Raw genomic sequence first — 24772 nt, forward strand, 5'->3', positions numbered from 1 at the left:
ATTTTAGAATATAAAATTATTTTACCTTAAAATTCACCAACATTATATAGAGACTATATATAAAATCATTATAAATTTGAATAATTTTACAAATATATCAATAAACATTTTATAGTTTTCATATTAGGGATTAGTGAGATTCGCCATTGTTTTTAAACTTCAAGAAAATTTTCCATCATTAAAATTTTCCTTGAAGGGGAAGAATTTGATATGTTCAGATATTTCAAGGCTCTGATTGAAAATAAAACTGGAAAGCTGATCAAAGATTTCAGATCTAATAATGGGGGAGAGTTCACCTCTAATAACTTTAATGATGGAATAAATAAAGAAACCACTATGCCATATAATCCACAACAAAATGGTGTGGCTGGGAGGAACAATAGAACCGTTATGGAAGTGGTCAGAGCCATGGTGCATGATCAAAAGCTACCAAAGTTTTTGTTGGGAGAAGCGGAAAATATCATTGTTTATGTGAAAAATAGAACTCCTCATCAGGCCTTAAATAACAAGTTTCCTAAAGAAGTATTCACTGGTAAAAGGCCCGAGGTGATTCATTTGAGAATCTTTGATTGTCCTGTATACTTCCATGTGCCAAAAGAGAAAAGTAACAAGATGGAAGCTTTAGGTATGAAAGGTATGTTTGTTGGTTATTGTGATAATTTAAAAGCTTATAGAATTTATGTACTTGGTCAAAGAACTATAGAGTTTAATAGAGACATAACATTTGATGAAGATGCATCTCTTAGAAAAGAAGAGACTCTCCTCCTCCTTCCATTACCGAATGACGAGTTGTTAATGAAAAATAAGTTGTATCTGAGTCTGAAACAAAACTTGAGAATGAGTTTGTTGATAATCCAATGGATTCCATGGATCCTTTATATCCTCCACCACATGATCCTCCTACCAAAAATGGACCACTATGGCTGCGAGATACCTTGCAAGATGTTGAACAAAATGCTTCCCCAAGAAGAATGTTCAGAGAAAGTAAGAAGCCAAGTCAGTTTCAAGGGTATGTTGTTGCCATGAGGAACACCATTTAAGCATAACCATGCACCTTTGAATAAGCTGCAAAAGAACAAATCTATAAAGATTCCATGACTGAAGAATACGAGTCCATCATCCAAAATGATGTCTGGGAAGTGGTTTGTAGACCTCAAGGTAAGTCTGTTGTCACTTCTAAATGGTTGTTTAAGATTAAACATGGTGCAGATGGTAGTATTGAAATATAGGAGGCTATATTTGTAGCTAGAGGTTTCTCTCAGAAAGAGGGAATATATTATGATGAGATTTTTGCAACTTTATCTCAATATACTACTATTTGATTTGTTGTTTCCTTAGCTGCTATCTAGGGATGGACTCCTTACCAAATGGACGTAAAAACTACTTTATTTCATGGCCTCTTCAAGTAAGAGGTATTTTTGGAATAACTGCAAGGATTTTAAGAGCATGATAGGGAAACTCATGTATGCAGACTGAAGAAATCCTTATATGGGTTGAAGCAAACTCCAAGAGCTCGGTATGCTTGCATTGATAATTACTAGATAAAGCTTGGTTTCATAAGAAGTAGTGTAGACCCAAACCTCCACTTCAAGACAGTCCAAGGCATACCTTTGATTTTGGCATTGTATATTGATGATTTATTCTTGAGAGGAGGAGAGCCTCTTATTCTCCAGTGTAATAGGGATTTAGCTTATGATTTTGAAATTAAAGACCTTGGTTTGATGCATTACTTTATAGGTCTAGAGGTCTAGAAAAGACCTCATGAAATTTATCTTTCTCAAGGAAAATATGTTGTTAATATTCTTTAAAGATTTACTATGGTAGAATGTAATTCCATGCATACTCCTACGGAAATGAACTTTAAGAAAATATGTGGAAAATTTGTAGGACCCATTCTAGCAAATCCCACAGACTATAGACAACTCATTGGTGCTTTGATGTTTCTGGTAAACACTAGGCCAGACATATGATTTGTTGTAAACACTTTAAGTCAATATATAATTGATCTCTTTCATGCCCACTGGATTTATGAAAAACATGTACTCAGATACTTGAATGAAACTATCAATCTAGGATTTAAATACACTGCTAAAAATGTAAGACTTCATGGATATAGCGATGTTGATTGGGAAGGTAACTCTGCAAATAGAAAGAGCACTTCTGGGTGTCGCTTTAGCTTGGGATTTTCCATGATATCTTGGATGAGTAGGAAGAAGAAGTCTGTTGCACTAAGTACAGTTGAATCTAAGTACATTGCTGATAGCATGGCTATCTACGAGGTAGTTTGGATGAGAAATATTTTTGGGGAATTATTGAGCAAGTTCTAGACACAACAATTTTATACTATGACAATAAGAGCGATATTTGTCTTGCAGAAAATATTATGTTTCATGACAAGTCCAAGCTATTAATATCAAGTATCACTATATCTAGGATATGGTGCAGAGAGGAGTAGTGAGGATCCATCACATCTCCACTAATAATCAAGTAATTGACATTCTTACCAAGCCTTTACTGCAAGGAAAGTCCTTGGGTTTTAGAGAGCATCTTGGATTTATGGAAATGCTTCTTCTGGGAAGTGGTCACAACTGATTGATAACATTGAGCTGCCTTTCCCACTGTCAGAGATCATAGGATTAGGGAATGATGCCGAAAACTCCTCAGCATGAGGGACCTTTTGTGTAGTGTGTTCCACAAGAGTAGGCCTCAGTATGCATCTAATCCACAGTTTGGGACATGGGAAGAGCCACCTATCTAGCCAATAGGTGTAGTGAGACTTGTCTGTGTGACTTGTCTAGGACGCAAGTGTTCCACCACTTTAAACTTGGTTGTGTTTGATTCTTATATGTATGACTTGTTTGAGTCTTGTTTATGTGATGTATGTGTTCTATAAACTAATTTTTGAGATGAAAATTGGTTGAGTGTAATCCTTGTCTATGTGGCATGTGATGATCCATTCCTTTCCAATTTGTTTGAAGTGGATGATTCTTCTTTAGATTACGACTTCATTATTACAGATATTATAAAGCAGAGTTGAGCTGAGATGAATGAAAGAGATTAGAGGAAGTAGAGATCTTTGATGCAGAAAGAAATCATATCTTTCAGTTCTCCTAGAAAAAATCATATCTTTCAGTTATGTTTGAACCTCCTATTATAAAATTTTATTTGTAATAATTCTAATATGAATTTCCAAAAATAATAAGTTACATATCAATTTGGAAGTGACTTTCCAAAAATAGAAAGTCATGTCTAAATGATCAAGGATGATCTCGAAATATGGAATCCACTTTAAAATCAAATCAATCATGATTATAAAAGTCAAGAATTAATATTTTTATCCTCACTAGTATTATTATTATTATAATACTATTATTGATATAATAGTCTAAAGTCATTCAACTTTAATGGATTAATAAAAATGCATCCTCTCCTGAAATTAATAAATTGGATTGAGAATCTCTTACTTGAAAGTTTGAACCTCTCTCTTAGAATAGTAACTCCACACTTAACAAAATTTAACTCTCCCTCACTAATTCAATGTATGGAAAAAGTGCAATTCCTCCTCATTAAATGCACTTGTAACTCCCTCATTCAATTTGATTTGTAACTCTCACCAAATATTCTCTCATGCCTAAGTCTAACTCTCTATCCCCTTAATTCGAATTGTAACTCCTTAAGACATGTGTAACTCTCTCTATTCTTGGGATGAGTGACACTTATCCTCAAATAGCTCCTCCCTCATGGAATTTGACTCTCCTATTATTGGCTTAAGGCATGAATTCATTTTGTAACTCCTCTCATTTGTCATCTATTTAATCAAGAACAAGTGAGAGTTGATGTAGAATGTTCATTATGAAGAAGGAGAGCGAGGGATAAGTGTGTGCAAGAGAAGTGTGAGAGAAAGAGAAAGTGTGAAGGACAAGATCTGATCAAGAGAAGGAGGAGATATTCGATCAAAGAGCAAGAACACTTAAGCTACAATTTGATCAGAGATTGGTGACTTTATTCATTCTCATTCTCTCTCTCTTTATACTTTGCTGCACAACTGAATAAATCTAATAGAAGAAGAACCATTTGGGTTTTCCCCTTGTAGGTTTTGCCTTGGTCATAATTGGATTTAACTCTCAGTGTCTCATATTTGTGCTTGGTTGTCTTCATATGATCCTTAAGTTTATGTTCTATATATAATTGTTGATCTAAAAATTTGTGAAGAAAAAATATGCATTCTAAGTAATCGTAACGACATAGAACATTTAATTTTCTGCAAAGTGCATTTAGTTTTCTGCAAAGTACATTCAATTTTCTGCAAAGTATATTCAACTTTCTATAGAGTACATTAATTTTTCTGCAAAGTACATTCAGGTTTCTGCTAAGTACATTCAGTTCCATTCAGTTTTATGCAAAGTACATTCAATTTTATACAAGTACATTCAATTTTCTGCAATTTTTTTTTTTAATTTCTGCAAAGAACTTTCATATTTTAACAATTGACACTAGCTTATTTTAAATAAAACTTAATGTGGCATTTATTTAGAAATAGATTTTGCAAGCTTGACCTCCATTGGTGGTGTAGAATTTTCTCTCCATATTCTTCCACTCTAAATACTTAGACCAACCATCCTTTAACTAAAATCATGGTTCTAAGGATTCATCCAACCAAAGGATTGAAGTTTATCTTTTTCCATATGATCTATATGGGAACACTATATAATTTTTCATCTATATCGATGCTTTCAAAGTGGAAAAATTAAAGGAATCATCTTTCAATGTCATATATACATTGGTTTATTTGGCATAAAACTTCATGTTGCATTTATTTAAACATAGAGTTTGCAAGGATGATCTCCATTGGAGGTGTAAAATTTTCTTTCCATGTTCTTCCATTTTAAATACCTATACCCATCATCCTTTTAAAACTAAAATAATTTTTCCAGGGAATCATCCCACAAAAGGTTTGAAGTTTAGATTTTCCATATGTTTTATATTGGAACATTATATAGTTTATCATCTATCGTCATGTTTTCAAAGTGCAAAAAATAGAGGAATTAGCTTGCCAGGTCGTTTTTAATGGTGCATCCCAACATTGACACTGGTTGATATGGCATCAAACTTAATGTGGCATTTCTTTAAAAATAGAGTTTGCAAGACCAAACTCAATTGTTGGTATACAATTTTCTCTCCGTCTTCATCCATTCAAAATACTTAGACCAACCATCATTTAACTAAAATCGTAGTTCTAGGGAGTCATCCCATCAATGTTTTAAAGTTTAGTTTTGTCCATGTGATCTAGATTGGAATATTATATAAATTTTAATCTATCTTAATGCTTTTAGAGTGGAAAAGTTCAAGGAATCACCTTGGAGGGTCATTTTTAGTAGTGCATCCCAATTTGGAGAATTGGGTTTTGAAACCTTTTAGAGCAATTTGAGGCTTAAAAAGGCCTTTTTCGAGGTGCAAAATATCTCACTTGTGCTAAACCCCCTATTGTTGTTTTAAAATCATATATGTATCTAATGGTAGTAATAATCACATCAAATGGACTGCACATGTAAATTTATGCCTCCCATAGTTGATTGTGTTGGTCACCATAATATGAATGGATATCATGTTATCCCATGTTACTCATGCTTATGAGGATAGCCACATGTGTAATTTGCATAATATTATAGAAAGTTCAATCTTATAACTCTAATTGATGGTTAAGGGAGTCAAACTTTACCCCTAGTTGGCTATTGTGCTATCTTAAATACAGAACCACTAGGAGGGGTAGGGGTTCCATTCTATATTGTATTTTGTTACATAATTGAGCAAAAAATCCAAAAGTGGGAAGTTAGAGAGAAAAATAGAGGGGGATAAGATTTTATGGTAGACATGCAAGACATAGGTCTCAGATAAGTCAATAGACAATACCTATTTCTTTGTACTTTCACATTTTTTATACTAGTGAAAAGAGAATAGAGAAACATCACCTTCTAGTTGGATTTTCTCCTCTAAGGGTTTCCTAGGGAAATTTTTTCTATACATTATGGATGATGTGTCTATTTATTTCTATTCCATATTTCTCACATTTCAACTATTTCGTTTAATTAAGCAGAAAAATAGATAGCTCTAAAATACAAAGGAAAAATTAATTGTAAATATTTCAATATTTTTATTAGGTTTGTTGTGATGGACTATTCCAATGGAATATCCATGGTATTTAAAAAATCATATTGGTATCATAGTAGGTTTCTCTTAGGGATTTTGTCAAAATTTGTGGGTAATCTAAAAACCTATTTAAGTAGAAATTTACCAAACCTTAGCCATGTTTGATGAGTCTATCTAAAATAACCCCCATGGTATCACTACAGAGAGATCAAAGAGGTTGGAAGCACAAGTTGTTGACACTAGTCACAATATGAACCTCCTCATGGTGGCTCTAACAAGAAATGTTGGACTAATCAAAGAATATAGAGCTTCTAACATAGAGGTAAGCGTTAATGTTTTTACTGCATCGTGCATACATTCTCCCATGAGGTTATGTTGATTTGACTAGTGGGAATGACACATTCACTCATGGGGCCATATTGAATTGTTCAGGAGTGAATGACCCAAGCGAGTTATTTCTCCCATGGGGCCATATTGATTTGGATAGGGGTGAATGACCCACGATGCTCACATTTCTTTATCCGGGATGAAGTGTTCTATTTTTCAAAGAGCAAGTTTGATTTTTTTATATAATGGGGTTTTTCGCCCATTAGTGGAAAAAACAATCCTAGTGTAATGTAGGCTCCATAAGTGAAGGGGTTTCTTGTGATGAGGAGCCACCTATTAGGTTTGCACTTAACATTACAGCTCTATATAAATAGACAAGCATGTGAGGAAACAAATCATCAACATAGAAAGCTCATTCAATCTTTTTTAGTGGAGGAAAAAATCAGCTAAGTAGAAATTTTTCCTCATCATCATAATTTCTCTCTCTGTTTTGGAGGTCACATGTGTGAGGAGGCTGACCATCCTTTGACTAAATTTGACAATTTTGACCATGGACTATTTTACTAGTGTTGACCGCTAGTCTGACCGTAGGGCCAATTCTAACCACAGGGCTAAATTTGATCGCAAGAGGAGTTTGATCATAGGCCATTGGCAAAATTTTACTTTTGATTTTCACTTGTTTAACCAGCATTGACTAGAAACAATTTGACTAGGTTTGATTCGTGATTTGAATTGTAATATTGGCACTGATTTCTAGACAAATCTTGATTTGTAAAACTTGTTGAAAATACAATTTCTCCTCAAGAAAATATTGTTGGGGTTTCTCCCAAGGTTGGTTTCCTAGGGTAAAAAATATTTTTTCTACTATGCATGCTTGTCTTTCTTTGATCTTTATTGTTTCTGTTACATTTACATTTGAGATTTTTTGTGTAATTACTCAATGATATCAGGGGCATAAGAAATATTGTTTGAAAATCATTATGAAAGTAATTATCAGATCAGAAAATTGTATTCTATTGCACATGCTATAGAATTTCGACATGGTATTAGATATTTGTGGAAGAAAAACCATTGACCATACTCAGATTACAATATTCAACAACTTATCTAGTATTCAGATATTTTGTCAAGATACTGTCTAGTCTCAACGTAGAAGACAAGTTGGATTGTGTTGCAAATTTCAAATCTTGGAAGACTATTATATTCCTTGTCTTGGAAGCAAATGAGATTCATATTTATGTGAAAAAAAACATCATACATTTAGTCACTATTCCTCCCAGTTCCCTGAGAAGAATAGGAAGGGAAAGTAGCATGCATCAACAACCAATGTTGACGATGATGATGAGCATGTACCATAGAAGAAGACAAAGGAATATAAACTTAATGAGATTGTAGATGGACTTTGGAAATAATATTTTTTTTTCTCCTCTCTTATAGGCACTATTACATACATTAGTGATATTTGGTTGGTGAACAATGGTGCTTCTAGGCACATGATAGGTTCATGGACTCTCTCACAGATTTGATGTAGAAGGATTCAACAATGTAGGTGGAACTTGGAGATAATGGATTGCATGCAGTGAAAGGAGTTGGGACAACATCGTTTCAATTGGAGTCTAGAGTTTCTCTACACAAGAGAGATGCATTGTTTGAATCGTGATTGAAGAAGAACCTACTCTTTATTTTAATATTGAGGAGGATGGTTATAGGTCTTCCAAATCTCTAGGTAGAGCATGAGGGTGCTTACAGGGGTTGTGCACTTGGAAAGAATGTAAAAGGATCTTTTCTGAGTAGTGATAGTAGGTCCAATGGGATATTGAATATAGTTCATCAAGATGTATGTGAACTGATGGAAATATCATCTTTGGGTGGTTTTTTGTACTATGTGACATTAATTGATGATTTCTCCCATAAGACATGGATATACTTCCCAAAGAGCAAGGATGATGACTTCAATAGGTTCCAGGAGTTCGGGGCTTATGCAAAGAAATTGATAGGGTATAATATCAAGGTTTTGAAATTAAATAATGGAGGATAGTATACTTCCAAAGACCTCGGTGATTTCTACAAAGAAGTAGGCATCAAGAGGGATTTAATAGTTCCTTACAATCCTCAACAGAAGAGGTTTGTAGAAAGGAAGAATATATTGATTGTGGAGGTTTTTATGGCGATGATTCATGATTAGGATTTACCCATGTTCTTATGGGGAAAGGCATCAAATACGACAATTTATGTTCATAACAGGAGTCCCTACTATATTTTGGAGGACATGACTTCTAAGGAGGTATTCATAGGTTTGAAGTTAGAGGTCAGTTGTTTGAGGATATTTGGTTGTCCACTTTACATACACATACCTAAGGAGAAGTGGAATAAGCTAGAACCTTATAGGAAAAAGGGTATTTTTGTTGGACACAACAAGACATTGAATGCCTACAGGATCTACATTCCAGGACAATGTCAGATTGAGGTTAATCAGGATGTTACTTTTGATGAGGAGGTAGCCTTCAGGATGTATAGAGAGTCCCATATGGAGATTGATAGTGAGGAGAAATAGGCTCTGAATAATGTGGGTGTAAATCCCTATATTCCTATATTTCATCCTTTAGACCATTAGGAGGAGTCAGTAGAGCCAACATAACCAATGAACCCATCTAGAGATGTTGTAGTGACCAAGAAGAGGCCTACATGGCTTCGTGGCACTTTGTAGGATTCAAAGAGCCATGTAGCTTTGGCTAGTACTTTCAAGGAGGGAATATGACCACAAAGGTTTCGTTGATGGTGCTAGACTCGCCAACATGTCAGGGGATCTCCCTGGTAAGAAGTCCAAATTAGACCTCAGACTGTTTGGTGTAGGAGTCCCAACAGTGGGTCGTATGATAATGCCTTGACCGTGATTTCGCACTAAGGCAAGTAAGATAACTCTGTTGGTAGCAAGGGTGTGATAGTTGCAATGAGCCAAGGAAGGCGAATGAGAGGTTCTAACACATGGGGGTTGAGATGAGTGCGCCCCTTGGAAACCTGTGATAGAACGCAATTAAGAAAGGAACACACGAGAAAAGATACATTACAACATGGAAGGCAAGTTAGCAAGCAATCCAAAGTGATGGTTAAACCAACAACACATTTCAGAAAGATTCATACATACATACACAGATAGCTATACATGCATGCGTACGAAAACCAATACATATATCATTTAGAGTAAACCAGATAGCATAGAATACAATACAACATAGGCATGAAACATGTTGGCTCTTATTATATTGAGAAGTGTAGGTTCCAGTCATACAATACATCCATGTCCAGCCACTAGTTCCGATAGCGGAACGTTACAACCACAATTGCCTACTCCTCCAAAGAGATGTACTAGCTCTGCGTAGTGGATAAGCCAAGGCTTGTTATAATACTGTCCAAGCTCTCTCCAAGATAATCTTATCAGAAGCTTGGCTAACAAAAAGCCTATACAATGAGTTATAAGGGAATATTTATAGCAAAGGGTGGGGTGGCCCTTGACATTCCCCTTTGTGACAGTTCAACTACCCTCATGACTCTTCACCTACTCTGTGATTGTTATATCCAACTATCACAACTTGACTTACACTTTACAAGACATTACATTACAATGGACATGTACCCATGTGAGAGAAATGGCTTAAGCAAGCCATGTTAGACATCACTATGACTTAGACAACCATGGAAGTACAACTCCTCAACATCCTCTCACTGATCAGTGGTAGCATACTGATGCCAAGATCGGTAGTCCTTGATGGTGTCCATGTGCTCCAAGGTGACATCTTTCTGGAACCTAACTCTTGCTTCCATAGCATCCAGGTACACTGCTCGGGATCGTCTATCAAACTCATCTGTAAGCATGTGCATCATTGTCTTCAATGCAGCCAGACCAAAAACATACTTGTGCATGATGTCTACACTGATGGGTAAGTCTGGGCTGGTGGCAATGTGCATCAACTCATTGAAGTATGAGTCAGGCTCTAGTCGGACCTGTGCCTTTGTCTTCGCCTAGGTGAGAGTCCCAATAAATGGGATCACATATGCGCGCACCACAACATCCATACTCTTGAACACACGTGCACGGGAAGCCTATATACTAGTGATGAGTTGGGGAGCTCTTCATAGTTCCGGATCTGACTCCAGATATGTGCCTTCAGCTCGACCGCACTGGCCTTCATTATCTTAGGCAAGTGAAGTAGGGCTACCTTGTATCTCGTTGTCCATGCTTTCATGTAATCAAAAACATCATGCAAGTTCATCAAGATACGTGCTCTTCTAGCACATCGCTGCTGCCATCCGTTGAGATGGACGACTGCCTTATGCATGGTGCCAAAATTGAAGTACAACGCTTGCATAACTGTGTCAAGGGACAATACTTCATCTAGTATTTCCTTCTTTAGTTCAGCTCAGGTGGATGCTGTCATCAACTCTTCTCCTTGCCCGTTTGTAGTTCCTTAGCCATTCACTCATTCTCAGCTATCAGAAAGCGAACACTTGAGCTAGTGGCTTCGGCATACACTCTAGTTGCATCGGCCAAGGCTGCTGGATGTTTGCGCACGTCAGACACGATCACTTGTTCCTCAACCTAAATAGGAGACGTATGATCATCCAAAGTCGACACTCTATGGGAATCCACAACTCTATGTTGAGACTCGTCGAATGAGATATTATGCATCTCTCCTTCTGGTTGATCTCCGAGGATCTCAGTGCTTCCTTGGTTTCTTGAGACTTTCTCGTCATCTGGATGTGGTGAAGCAGGTAAGTCGACCTCTTGGTGATGAAGCATAAGGTCGATATCCTATTCCGATTCCCATTGATCCATATCTGTATCCAACTCTTAAAGTACTTGCTCTATCTCACGAGCGAAGTCCTTCTCCTGCGATGGTTCACCCTGTCTGCCTAATGCCAGCTGTTCTGATGAATCCACTACATGTACGAGTGTTGTTTCATCTGTTTTCACATGTTGTGCCCCTTGCTGTACCTGTTGCTACTACGCTTCCCTCTCCTGTTTGCGCAACTCTTGTTCCTTCCGGAGTTTCTCCTTCAACTCCTGCAACTCCTTCTCTGCTTCTTCCATTCTTCTCTTATCCCTCTACCTTTGCACGATTCGCTTATCTCGTTGTTGCCTCTTCGCCTCTATAGCCATAGTTGCTTTCTCCACTATTGGACCTACTCAGAACTTGTAGCTTTTCTCTTCCTCCATGCAATCGACAATCTTCCACTTGCCCTTGTCGTGGACTGGTATGCTTGCCTCTGCTACTATTGTTGGTGCTTTCTGGGATGCTGCTTCATGTTGCTTCACTAACCACTCCATAGTGAAGCCGACCGGTTCATTGAGTCTGGAGGAGTTGTAACAATATCTCCATCGGTCCTCCTCCACCCATTGATATGCCCCGTGGATCTAGCTGAACTGTACTCTCGTGCAGTGATCTTTCACAATACAATGTGGGTCATACAGATTGTAACTTCGGAGGTCGAATGGATACATCTTCATCAGTTTTTCTTCGACATCCACTTGCTTGAAAATTTGGATCTCGTATAACACAGTCCGCAACGGAAGAGCGGGCTAATGTGCCTTCTTCTTCTGGTGCAGTCTAGCTGGCAGTCATGCTGAGATGTGATATGCTACTTCCTGCATGATGAGTATGTCGAAAGGAAAACTTCGGTAGAACATGTAGAGGCTTCTCCGCGCTGAAAATTCGTATGAAGGTGCCAGACGGTGAGGCATACCAATTAGAAATTTCTATCAGTGCCTCCATTACTTCCTTCGACATGCAGGGTGGATCTTGTTCAAATATCATCTTGTAGACTAGGGTGACAAAATGATTGAACAGTCATGTGAATACTCCTCTGAAGCTGCATTCAGACAACATCTTACAATATGTGTTTACAATAGTCTCTGCCGGTGACCATGCCCACTCCAAGCCCGGGAACTCCTGTCGGGCACAAATTGCATCTAAGATGTAGGCGGACATGTAGATCTCTACTTGCATACCTCCAGGTGACTGTCAAGCCTTCGTTACCTGTTCCTTCAGCTGATGAGCCAACATGTCAGACTAGTTACATGGTTTACCCTCTCTGTCCAGTTGGTCCAATGCGATCACCCAACTCTGCAGGAAGGTTTCCGTGCTTTCTTGGCCACATAGTTGACATGAAAGTATGACAAAGTATTGATACGAGCTCTGCAGTATCTTTGTCTTATAGATCTGGTTGGGTGTCATCCTAAATCTAGCCGGATCCTTTACCCAGTTCTTCAGAATGTCTCTAGAGCTGGCACTCCTTCTGGGTAAGCTGAAAGGAGTCTCCATGATAGTCACGGGCTTCGACATCTGATACATCTCATCATAATCCTGTGCCTAGAAAGTGGCAAGCTTTGTCCCACTGACACTGTTCAGATTCATCGTCTCAGGATCAGTTGATCCAGGTGGATGTTGGTGGCCACCCACCTATCCCACTTGGACCCCCACAACTATCTCTTTCAGTTTTTCAGTTTCCTTATTTGTAGCACAATTTTCTATTTTTGGCAGTTTTTCAGGTCCTGAACTTCTAGAGTCGTTTTGAGGCCCTAAACGACGTTTTTTAGGAAAACTGGGAGCAACATGGCAACATGGACCAATGTTGATAATCCCAAAGTTATAGTCCTCGGATATTTCTTTCTAACGAGGTATTGTGTGTGTTAAAGGAAGATCATATGCCAAAGTTACGACCCTGAGAAGTTGATGTACCAATTACCCGAAACATGGCCCATAGTTTGGCGCTTGATCTCCTAGGGTTAGGTTTTTGGATGTTTAGGGTTTTCCATTGTTTCTCAACAACAAATATTCCTTCAAGCCTCATTGTAAGACAGTTCAGAGGCATGTAGCTGCCACATCTCTTCTTAGAGATAAGCTACCATCGCCTGAGCTAGTTTATTTCCATTTCTATTTGTAAGCGTATTTCGGTATTTTACATCAATGAAATGAAGTATTATTTCCACTACATCTATGTATTTATGGTTGTATCTGTAATATGTTGTGTTCCTCTTTAAATCCGGATCATCAATGTGTCAGACGATCCAGTGTATCATGTCCGCGTAAGGGAACGCAGGGTATCTACATGCAATCTGGTACAAGCCGGAATTGTGAATGTTCACATACACCTAACAGTCTTCGAGGTCAGTTCCCAAAAAGTGCCTGAAAATGCTTCATTGACCTCTTGCCATTTCAGCTTGATATCCTTGTCTAGAAATAAGTTAGCATCCTCATAGATTGGTAGACATGCGGACACCTGCTCAACTACTGCTCTAGTTTCACTTCCATCAGTGTCCTTTGATCTTGCTCTCTTGGAGGCCATTGATCCTGTACTGCGAAGAAGCGGATGAACACCTAAAATATCTAGAGACAAAGAAACATGCATGGCAAGAATCTGTTAGCAAAAACCAAAGAAAATTCGAGGAATGACTTAACGCATACCTAGGGAATGATAGGCAAAGACTACGCAATTTCTTCTTGGAGGCTGGGTGACTTGCTGCCAGAACTGTGCAAAAGGCAGTCTGGGTTGTCTAGGAGGCAAGACTGGCTGGTGGATTTGCACAATGTGCAATCTAGGATGAATGTTGAATGTTGGGATTGCACAATGCGCAATTCCAGCTGGCAATGACTGCAGGCTCAGGGACTGCATAGCGCAATTTTATGGGCCAAAAATCATTGTCCCTTAGAAATGCACAAAACAGTCCCAGAGGACAGTGTATAGGTAGAAATACACATTTATGGAGAGGAAGATAGAGCCTTCCTTCTCCAGATTGCGCAATCTTGTCTAGGTGAGGCAGAGTTTAGGCCAACGCTGCCCAGACATGCCGACGGGAAACTGAATGAAAATTTGAAAGTGAATGCATGGAGACATTAAGTGAAAGTAGAAGTGATTGATCATGCATGCAAACATTGAATGAAAGATTCAGTAAAAAGATCAACATGCATGTGGGTGAAGCAAGTCGCCAAATCGATGACCGTTCGTGCAAAACAGTTTCATGCATGTGACAACAGTGAGATAGAAACGAAAAATGAAATGGTGTGATTACAAGCTAGTATGCATGTAAGTGGCAGCAAGCATCCAAAGAAATCAAGAAAACAACGCTCACACAAGCGAAAACGCAAAAAGCGATAGAAATGCTAAAAAACACAAGTTAAGACCACTTACCCGTGAATAGTTGAGCCAGATGTGTCGAAGAGTCCTGGATGTGATGTGGGATGTCAAAGCTCTAGGATCGATGTGAAAGAATGAGCTCTAATACGTCAAATAAATAAATTTGAGCTCATGAAGCGCATACTAGAAATCTAGGAAGAAGCGACACTTGGAGGAAAGTTTCTAAAGCGAACTTTGCATGTAACCTCCGACTGCTAAAAATAGCTCCCTGAATCATGGGATTCTTTTTGCATGTTGCCTTTTGCTATTCTGGGAAAAAGAAAGTCATGCATGCAAGTAAATTTTCCTTGGTCGCGGGTGGAACTGGTCAACCCAACTACTCATGCATGAGGCTGCTCAATTGCTGGGAGAAAATGTGCATTTCTGGATGGGAGTTGGGCTAGCTACCCAAGAGATTTGTGCAATTTCTGGGCAGAGCAGTTGACTTCTACCCAGGATTGCACAATTCCTCGGCTAAGTAGGCCTGCTTGGAAGGATTGCACAGTTTTCTGGGTGAAGCCTAACTGACAGGATTACGCAATTTCTTGAGGGAAGTCTGGTTACCCTCCAGAATTGCATAATTTCTTGGGGGAGCTACTCAGCTTGCAGCTGGACCAAGTTTGGGTGATCAGCCTGTGAGGGAAATGCATCAAGCTTTGATCGACAGGCTGTCTTTGTGCAAGAAAAACATTGAAGCTTCTGTACTTGACGAAGCAAGACAAGGTGCTGTGAAAGGTTGGTAGGGAGGCTCCAAAATGAAGCTAAGGAAAAATTTTGGAGGGTGGTTGTAGCCGCTACAACACTTGGCGACACACTAGTAAAACTCCAGGTCTCTAAATGGACCTTATTCATTAAAAGCAAGTCTAACACCTCTAGAAGTATTGTTCAGTTCTCAGTTTGTCTTGGTTTCAATCTATCTTGATTATAAGATGTAGAATCTGCCAAGCTCTTGGTCGATTGATGCACATTCCAAGCCAAGGAAACAAATTTGTTTCAATTGGGGTTGAGGGGTATATGGGTGCACAAAAAGTATTAATCGCTAGAGTCTTAGTTTCATCTTTGGTGTTGCTTCGCTGCCAGCAAACCTGGACAGTACCCCGGCGGAGTGACATAGGAACACAAGCATGGCATTGCTACCACCGAGCTTGGTCAGTACCCCAACAGAGTTACTTGCATCACCTCTCTGTGTAGGAAGCCTTTCTCTTCTTTCACCTCATTCAATTTTCATTTTGATTTTTTTTCACTTTTCATAACTGTGCATAACACTTATTCATTTCAGAGGCGAAAGAGGGATCCAAACTTATTGAGAGAAAAATAGGTTGTTCCAGCAGAGAAGTAGTTTATTATACCTTTGACGTGCCTATTAAGGTTTTCCCCCTCATCTTACTCTACTTGACTGAGCGGACAAGGGTTAACCCAAAAACAACCAACTAGAGTAGGTAACACTAGTTAGCCTGCAAGAGTTGTGCTTTCGCCAAGGTTCACTTCGAACAAGACGTATTTTCCTTCGACGTATCATGGACTAAAAGTAACAAGTTCTTCATATAGAGGCAAGATGATAGATAACCAAGGAGTGATAGTTGCACAAGGCCTCTTGTATTTTACCCGGCATGTTTCAAGAGTTATACATGGTTTCATGTGAAACTAACCTACGAACAAAACAAGAAAACTAACAAAAAACAAAGCAAAGCAAAAGTAGAAGCAAAAGCGAAAGAAAAGTAAGAAAACAAGTGGGAAAACAAGCAAGAAAACAAAGCAAATAAGAAAACAAGAATGCAAGCAAACCAACTGAAAGCAAACACTACTCCTACTCCTAAGCTAACGATGCATGGGCTTGATCACGTGAAGTGATATTTCCAATGCAACCACCGGTGCATTAGTTGACCCATGTTGGTGAAGGCTTGGTCCGCGAGAAACCCAGTTTTGCGAACCAACAATTAAGAAAGATATAACAATGAAGACAACTGCACTTCATGCTCCAAGATGCCCACGGGACATAAGTGAGTGCAAGTGTATGAAGAGTAGTCCGTGGACTTACCACGGTGCTGTGTGGCACTGCATGTAGCATTGAAGCATAAGCACACTATTAACTATGTCATCCAAGCAAATGAAAGAAACAAAGGCAACTTGCATCGTGCATGTGTGCTTGCAATGTAAGATTACTCCAATGCATGAGTGATGGGATCATGTAGTTCGAGTGGAGGAAGCATGATCTCTGTTAGGCCCCTATACTACTAGTGTAACCCCTTATTGTTATTAGTACAACCCCCTTATTATATTGTTGTACCCAAGTAGTCCCCATATTGTTATTATTGTGCCCCATAGAAGTCCACTAGTGTTATTATTGTGCCCTTACATTATTATTGTTATGTTGGCTCTGATTATATTATGAACCCTTAGACTCCTATATATAGAAAGGAGGTCTTGTCATTTGTATAATCCAAGAATTGTTCATTTGTGTAATGTAAAGGAGGTTGCCCCCTCAAAGAGGCTGAATTCTAAGGCGTTGATCTATCTTTTCTATCTTTGTGTGAGCTGGTTTCATAACTTTTGGTATCAGAGCTTTGGATTCTAGGGTTTCGTTGCTCCAAACAAGTTATCGTGGAATTTGTGCTACAACTTTTTTTTTGTGGCGTTTCAGACGCTAAAAAAAAACCCATTTGGGTTGAAATCATTCTAAACCTTGGGTCCAAATTTCAGAGCTTTTCATGCTATATTTGTGGATATATGATATGAGGAAGTTGGCCCTTTTACAGACTCCCAAATTACATTCCAAACAGGTGACCTGGGGAAAATCGTCATAACTTTTGTTTTGAGCATCAGATTGAAATTTCGTAAGAAGTTACAGAAAGAGGACGGATTTTAGTTTCCTATATATTTTTCAGATACTAAGGTCAAAACAGTGACACGCGGTACATCATACAATTTCACTCTACTGAACTAGTCTATAATCAGGTCACCGTGGGAGATTTGGCATAACTCTTCCTTGGAGAATCCAATTTGGATCAGACTGGTGGCATTGGAAAGAGGATGTAGAGGGCTACTGCAGATCGTGATTTCAGAACTAGAAGATCCAAAATTACAGAGTTACAGTCGTTTCAAGATCGAGCTCCTAAAATCAAGAAAAGGCGATATGAGGAAGTTTGATGGCAAGGATCCGGTAAATTGGATACTTCAGATGGAGCAATATTTTGATCTACAGGGTGTACCACTGTTAAAAAATGTATGTATTGCATCCTCATATTTAGAACCGGATCAATTTTTATGGTATAAAGGGCTTTTTTCTCGTAAACAACTTGTTACGTGGTCAATTTTCACGGAGGAAATGATAGCACATTATGAGGATACAAAGAGCAACACCTTCTTTAGAGCAACACCACAACAATTGGAAAGAGAAAAAGGGCTTTGTTACAAAGTGGAAAGTAAAATTATGGCAACAAGGAAGTCTACCCCTCACAACTATAATAATGTAAGTGTTGTTTCTCTTAGCCTTCCACAACCTACAAGCGTTACACCACAACAATTGGAAGAAAAAAGAAAAAAAGGGCTTTGTTACAATTGTGATAGCAAATGCACTAAAGGTCATAAGTGTGCTGAGAAGAAATTATTTTACATAGAGTATGAAGAGGAGGAAGAAAAGGATCAAGAAACATCAAAAGAAGAGGATATGCGCCAGGACCTAACCCCAGAGAAAGAAGAAATGAATCCGACCATATCTTGTAAAGAATTGGAAAGAATTACCACTCAAACTCTCAATATAGAAGGACATATCAAGAAGAAAAAGGTTCAAGAAGTGAAAGATCACATCGAGAAAGAAGAAATGAATCCAACCATATCTTGTAATGCATTGCCCAGAATTACCACTCCTCAAACTATCAAGATAGAAGGACATATCAAGAAAAAAAATGTTCAAGAAGTGAAAGATCACATCGAGCATCAAGAAATGAATCCGACCATATCTTGTAAAGCATTGGAAGAAATTACCACTCCCCAAACTCTCAAGATAGAAGGACATATCAAGAAGAAGAAGGTTCAAACAGTGAAATATCAAGAAGAAAAGTATCAAGAAACATCAAAAGAAAAGGATACTCACCAGGAAAGAACCCCAGAGAAAGAAGAAATCAATCCAACCATATCTTGTAATGCATTCATCGGAATTACCACTCCTCAAACTATGAAGATAGAAGGACATATCAAGAAGAAAAATGTAATAGTGTTGATTGATTCAGGTAGTACCCATAATTTTATTAATTGTAAGATAGCCAAGGACTTGAATTGCTTCCTAGATCTAGTACCAGAGTGTCAAGTGATGATTGTAAGTGGAGGAACCATAAATTGCTCTAGAAAGTGCCATAATATAAAGCTATCCATGGGAGAATATTTATTGAATAGCCCAATGTTTTCCGTTCCAATGGGTGGTGTTGATGTTGTACTAGGAGTCCAATGGCTACAATCCTTGGGTACAACAGCTTTTAATTTTCAATAACTTTTTATGAAATTTTCTTCGGAAGGAAAGGAAGTTGAATTAAACAGGGAAAACAAGAAAGATAATCAACGCTGATGGAATGACAAAGCTTCTAAAGAAAGAAAAATGAGGCGTAATTGCACAATTATGTTCGCTAATTGTTTGCATATCGAAATCATGTATTTCTCCAGATCTCCAAAAAGTATTGGACAATCATTCTAAGGTATTTGAGATTCCCAAAGGTCTCCCACATATTCATGATCATGATCATGCTATTCATTTTATTCCAGGATGTGTTCCTCCAAACGTCAAGCCTTATATATATCCATATGCCCAAAGGAGTGAAATTTAACATATGGTTGCAAAAATGGTAGAGGTTGGTACAATTATCCAACCAAATTTGATAAACAAAGGAAGGCATGAATGGAAGAATGGCGAAGTAGGGTGGGAACTCATTCAAAAGTTGCCGAATATCCCAGTTCCAACAATATTGCTAGAACTTGACAAGGAAGGAAAAATCATATTGGAACCTGAAGCATTTACAGAACCGAGAAGTCGACAGCTACGAAATCGATCAATTTCAAAGCATCTCATCAGGTGGAAGAACTTACCTATTGAATATTTCACATGGAAGGACAAGAATTTTATACAAAAGCATCAATAACTAGTCAAGCGTTGAGGACAACACTTTTTGAAGGAGAGGGGCATGTTAGGCCCCTATACTACTAGTGTAACCCCTTATTGTTATTAGTACAACCCCCTTATCATATTGTTGTACCCATGTAGTCCCCATATTGTTATTATTGTGTCCCATGGAAGTCCACTAGTGTTATTATTGTGCCCTTACATTATTATTGCTATGTCGGCTCTGATTATATTATGAAACCTTAGACTCCTATATATAGAAAGGAGGTCTTGTCATCTGTATAATCCAAGAATTGTTCATTTGTGTAATTTAAAGGAGGTTGCCCCCTCGAAGAGGCTGAATTCTAAGGCGTTGATCTATCTTTTCTATCTTTTTGTGAGTTGGTTTCATAACAATCTCTGTGTGAGATTGATCTTCAATGCATACGGATGAGTGATGAGGAGCCTTGGGTGATTGAAAAATTTATTGATCGGAAGTGAAACCAACCATAGGATAACTAGGGCCTGACATAACCATCAACTTGGGTTGAAGTGCCTCGGCAGTCTGGAGTGTTTCAACTTCATCGTTAGATAGATCATCATAGACCGGTGGCTTCAAAAAACCAACTGCAATAGAAACATGATCGTGATCGAATATGGGAGAAAATGGATCACGACAACCACGATCAGAAAAATCAATGATTTCATCGACATCCTCATGATCTGATGAATCAAATAGAGGGGTAGATGAGAAGCGAACAAATTCATCCTTTGTGTTTCCAGAAAAGGCAGATGAAAGATCAAGTGGATTTTCAATGAAAGACTTATCCTCTCTGTTGTCGAATGATGGATTGACATCCGGTGTGTCCTGCAACTGATCAACGATGGGTGCATCCGTGGATGAAGATACACATGCAAAATCTTGGATGGCAGGTTCACCAAAGATGTCAGGAAAGATCGGAGGGGGATCGGATGGAAGGGAGTCATCCTTCACTGAGTGTTGATGCTCAAGCTCCCACTCATATTCTTCATGAATGACAACGCATGTTGGTTGTGCAACACCAACTCCGTCAGTGGCTTGTTCGTCGCTCACAACAAGTCTAGAGTCTAGAATGGAAGAACACAAGACAATATCATCCAGAGGAAAATCCGGGTGCGAAGACGAAGGTTGTGGAGCAAAGTGAATATGACAAATCGATGGATTCACAATCAAATCTACGCGAAAGTTAAGCAGAGTGATGTTGGGAGGATGTGATAGCTGAACAAGTATGTGAGCATGATCCTTAACATCACTCTCCAGTGGTGGAACTGTTTGATGAGGGGATGGCAGACATTCACTTGTGACAGTGACCATCTCCATATGAGATTGTGTAGTTTCGTCACTAAAGAATGTTGAGTGAGGCTTGATTTCAAAATTCTTCTTGGGGCGAGAAGATTTCTTAACACAGTACTTGAATTGGTCCAAAAGATAGAAAAATTTTATCTGGCTCTTCGGAGCTTGAAACTGTAAATCATAGAAGCGTTGCCAAAAATCCATACTCGATTCATGCAGAGCCTTCCATTGTTGTAATGGTTTTTGGTCAAGATGGTCTGGATCAAAATGATGGAAAGTGTATTCAATGAAATCACAGAAGCTCTCAAGTGAGTGCATGCTATCAGCCAGTAGGCTGCATAGCCATCGAAGTGGAGATTCGCGAAGTGTGTATGCAAGCATCAAACTAGCCTATTCGTCAAAACACCCATCTTCCTCATGAAGCATGGAAAGAAAGTCATGTAGGAACTCAGGTCAGGCCACTTTACGTTCACCATCATATGTGTAAGCGAACAAGTGATCGAAAAAAATCCCTTGTGATGGTGACATCTTCGAGATTCGAAAAACAACGTGGAGGGAGAAAAGTGCAAGAATCCATGACAGATATGCAAAGGTTCAAAGTAGGATGAGAGGACACAAGTTGTCATCTGGCCCTCCTTCTAGCGCTAGAGATGTTGATGGTGCTGGACCCGCTAACATGTTAGGGATCTACTCGGTAAGAAGTCCCAATTAGACCTCAAACCGTTTGGTGCAGGAGTCTCAGTAGTGGGTCGTATGGTAATGACTTGACTGCGATTTCGCATAGAGGAAAGTAATATAACTCTATTGGTAGAAAGGGTGTGATAGCTGCAGCGAGCCAAGGAAGGTGCATGAGAGGTTCTAACACATGGGGGTTGAGATGAGTGTGCCCCTTGGAAAACTTTGATAGCACGCAGTCAAGAAGGGAACACACGATCAAATATACATCACAACATGGAAGGCAAGTTAGAAAGCAATCCAAAGTGATGGTTAAACCAACAACACATTTCAGAAAGATTCATACATACATACATAGATAGCTATACATGCATGCGTAAGCAAACCAATACATATATCATTTAGAGTAAAATAGATAGCATAGAATACACTACAACATATGCATGAAATGTGCTGGCTATTATTATATTGATAAGTGTAAGTTCTAGTCATATAATACATATATGTCCAACCACTAGTTATGATAGCAGAACATTACAGCCACAACCGCCTGCTCCTCCAAAGAGATGTTCTAGCTTTGTGCAGTGGAGAAGCCAAGGCTCATTACAATACTGTTCAAGCTCTCTCCAAGATAGTCTTATCGGAAGCTTGGCTAACCAAAAGCCTATACAATGAGTTATGAGGGACTAGTTATAGCAACGGGTGGGGTGGACCAAGACATTCCCCTTTGTGACAGTTTAACTACCCTCATGACTCTTCATCTACTCTATGACTATTACATCCAACTATCACAACTTGACTTACACTTGACAAGAAATTACATTACAATGCACATGTACCCATGTGAGAGAAATGGCTTGAGCTAGCCATGCTAGACATCAGTATGAATTAGACAACCATGGAAGTCCAACTCCTCAACATCCTCGCGCTGATCAGTAGTAACATACTGATGCTAAGATCAGTAGTCCTTGATGGTGTCTGTGTGCTCCAAGGTGACATCTTTCTGGAAACTGACTCTTGCCTCCATAGAATCCAGGTACACTGCTCGAGCTCGTCTGTCTAGCTCATCTGTAAGCATGCGCATCATTGTCTTCAATGCGGCTAGACCAGAAACATACTTGTGCATGATGTCTACATTGATGCGTAAGTCTGGGCTAGTGGCGATGCACATCAACTCGTCGAAGTACTAGTGAAGCTCTAGTCAGACTTGTGCCTTTGTCTTCACCTAGTGGAGAGTCCCAATAGATGGGATCGCATGTGCGTGCAACACAACATCCATACTCTTGAACAAACATGCATGGGAAGCCTGTATACTAGTGATGAGCTACGAGAGCTCTTCATAGTTTTGGATTTGACTCTAAATACGTGCCTTCAGCTCAATTGCACTGGCCTTCATCATCTTAGGCAAGTGAAGTGGGGCTCCCTTGTATCTCATCATCCATGTTTGCATGTAATCAACAACAACATGCAAGTTCGTCAAGATACGTGCTCTTCTAGCACATCGCTGCTGCCATCCATTGAGATGGATGACTGCCTTATGCACAGTGCCAAACTTGGAGTACAACGCTCGCATAACTGTGTCAAGGGACAATACTTCATCTAGTATTTCCTTCTTTAGTTCAGCTCGGGTGGATGTTGTCACCAACTCTCCTCCTTGCTTGGCCATCTGTAGTTCCTTAGCCATTCGCTCATTCTCAGCTATTAGAAAGCAAACACTTGAGCTAGTGGCTTCGGCATACACTCTAGTTGCATCGGCCAAGGCTGCTGGATGTTTGCGCACGTTAGATACGATCACTTATTCCTCAACTTGTACAGGAGACGTATGATCATCTGGAGTCGACAATCTATGGGACTGCACAACTCTATGTTGAGACTCGTCGAATGAGATGTTGTGCATCTCTCCTTCTAGCTGATCTTTGAGGATCTTAGTGCCTCCTCGGTCACTTGAGACTTTCTCATCATCTGGATGTGGTGAAGCAGGTAAGTCAACCTCTTGGTGATGAGGCATAAGGTCGATTTCTTGTTCCGATTCCCATTGCTCTATATCCGTATCCAACTATTTAAGTGCTTGCTCTATCTCACGAGCGAAGTCTTGCTCCTGTGATGGTTCACCATGTCTACTTGATGCCAGTTGTTTTGATGAATCCACTAGATTTATGGGTGTTGTTTCATATTTTTGCACATGTTGCGCCCCCACTGTCCCTGTTGCTGCTACGCTTCCCTCTCCTGTCTGTGCAGCTCTTGTTCCTTCCGGAGTTGCTCCTTCAACTCATGCAACTCCTTCTCCACTTCTTTCATTCTTCTCTTATCCCTCTACCTTTGCGCGATTCGCTTGTCGTGCTGTTGCCTCTTCGCCTCTATAGCCATAATAGCTTTCTCCACAAGTGGATTTGCTCAGAACTTGCAGCTTTTCTCTTCCTCCATGCGATCAAAATTCTTCCTCTTGCCCTTGTCGTGCACTGTTATGCTTGCCTCTGTTGCTACTGCTACTGGAGCTGGTGCTCTTTGGGATGCTGCTTCACGTTGCTTCGCTAACCACTCCACAATGAAGTTGACCAGTTCATTGAGTCTAGAGGAGTTGTAACAATATCTCCATGGGTCCTCCTCCACCCAATGACATGCCTCGTAGATCCAGTTGAACTATACTCTTGTGAAATGATCTTTCATAATACAATGTGGGTCATACGAATTGTAACTTCGGAGGTCGAATGGATACTTCTTCATCAATTCTGCTTTGACATCCACTTGCTTGAAACTCCGAATCTCGTATAACCCAATCTGCAACAGAAGAGCGGGCCAAGGTGCCTTCTTCTTCTGGTGCAGTCTAGTTGTCAATCTTGTTAAGATGTAATATGCTACTTCCAGTATGATGAGTATGTCCAAGGAAAACTTCAGTAGAACATGTGTAGTCTTCTCCATGTTGAACATTCGTATGAAGGTGTCGGACGGTGAGGCATACCAATCAGAAATGTCTATCGATTCCTCTAATGCTTACTTCGACATGTAGTGTGGATCCTGTTCAAATATCA

Source organism: Pinus tabuliformis, chromosome X (genome assembly GCF_031772625.1).
Source record: "Pinus tabuliformis cultivar Carrire ecotype Pingquan chromosome X, CPIR1, whole genome shotgun sequence".
NCBI classification, from domain to species: Eukaryota; Viridiplantae; Streptophyta; class Pinopsida; order Pinales; family Pinaceae; genus Pinus; species Pinus tabuliformis.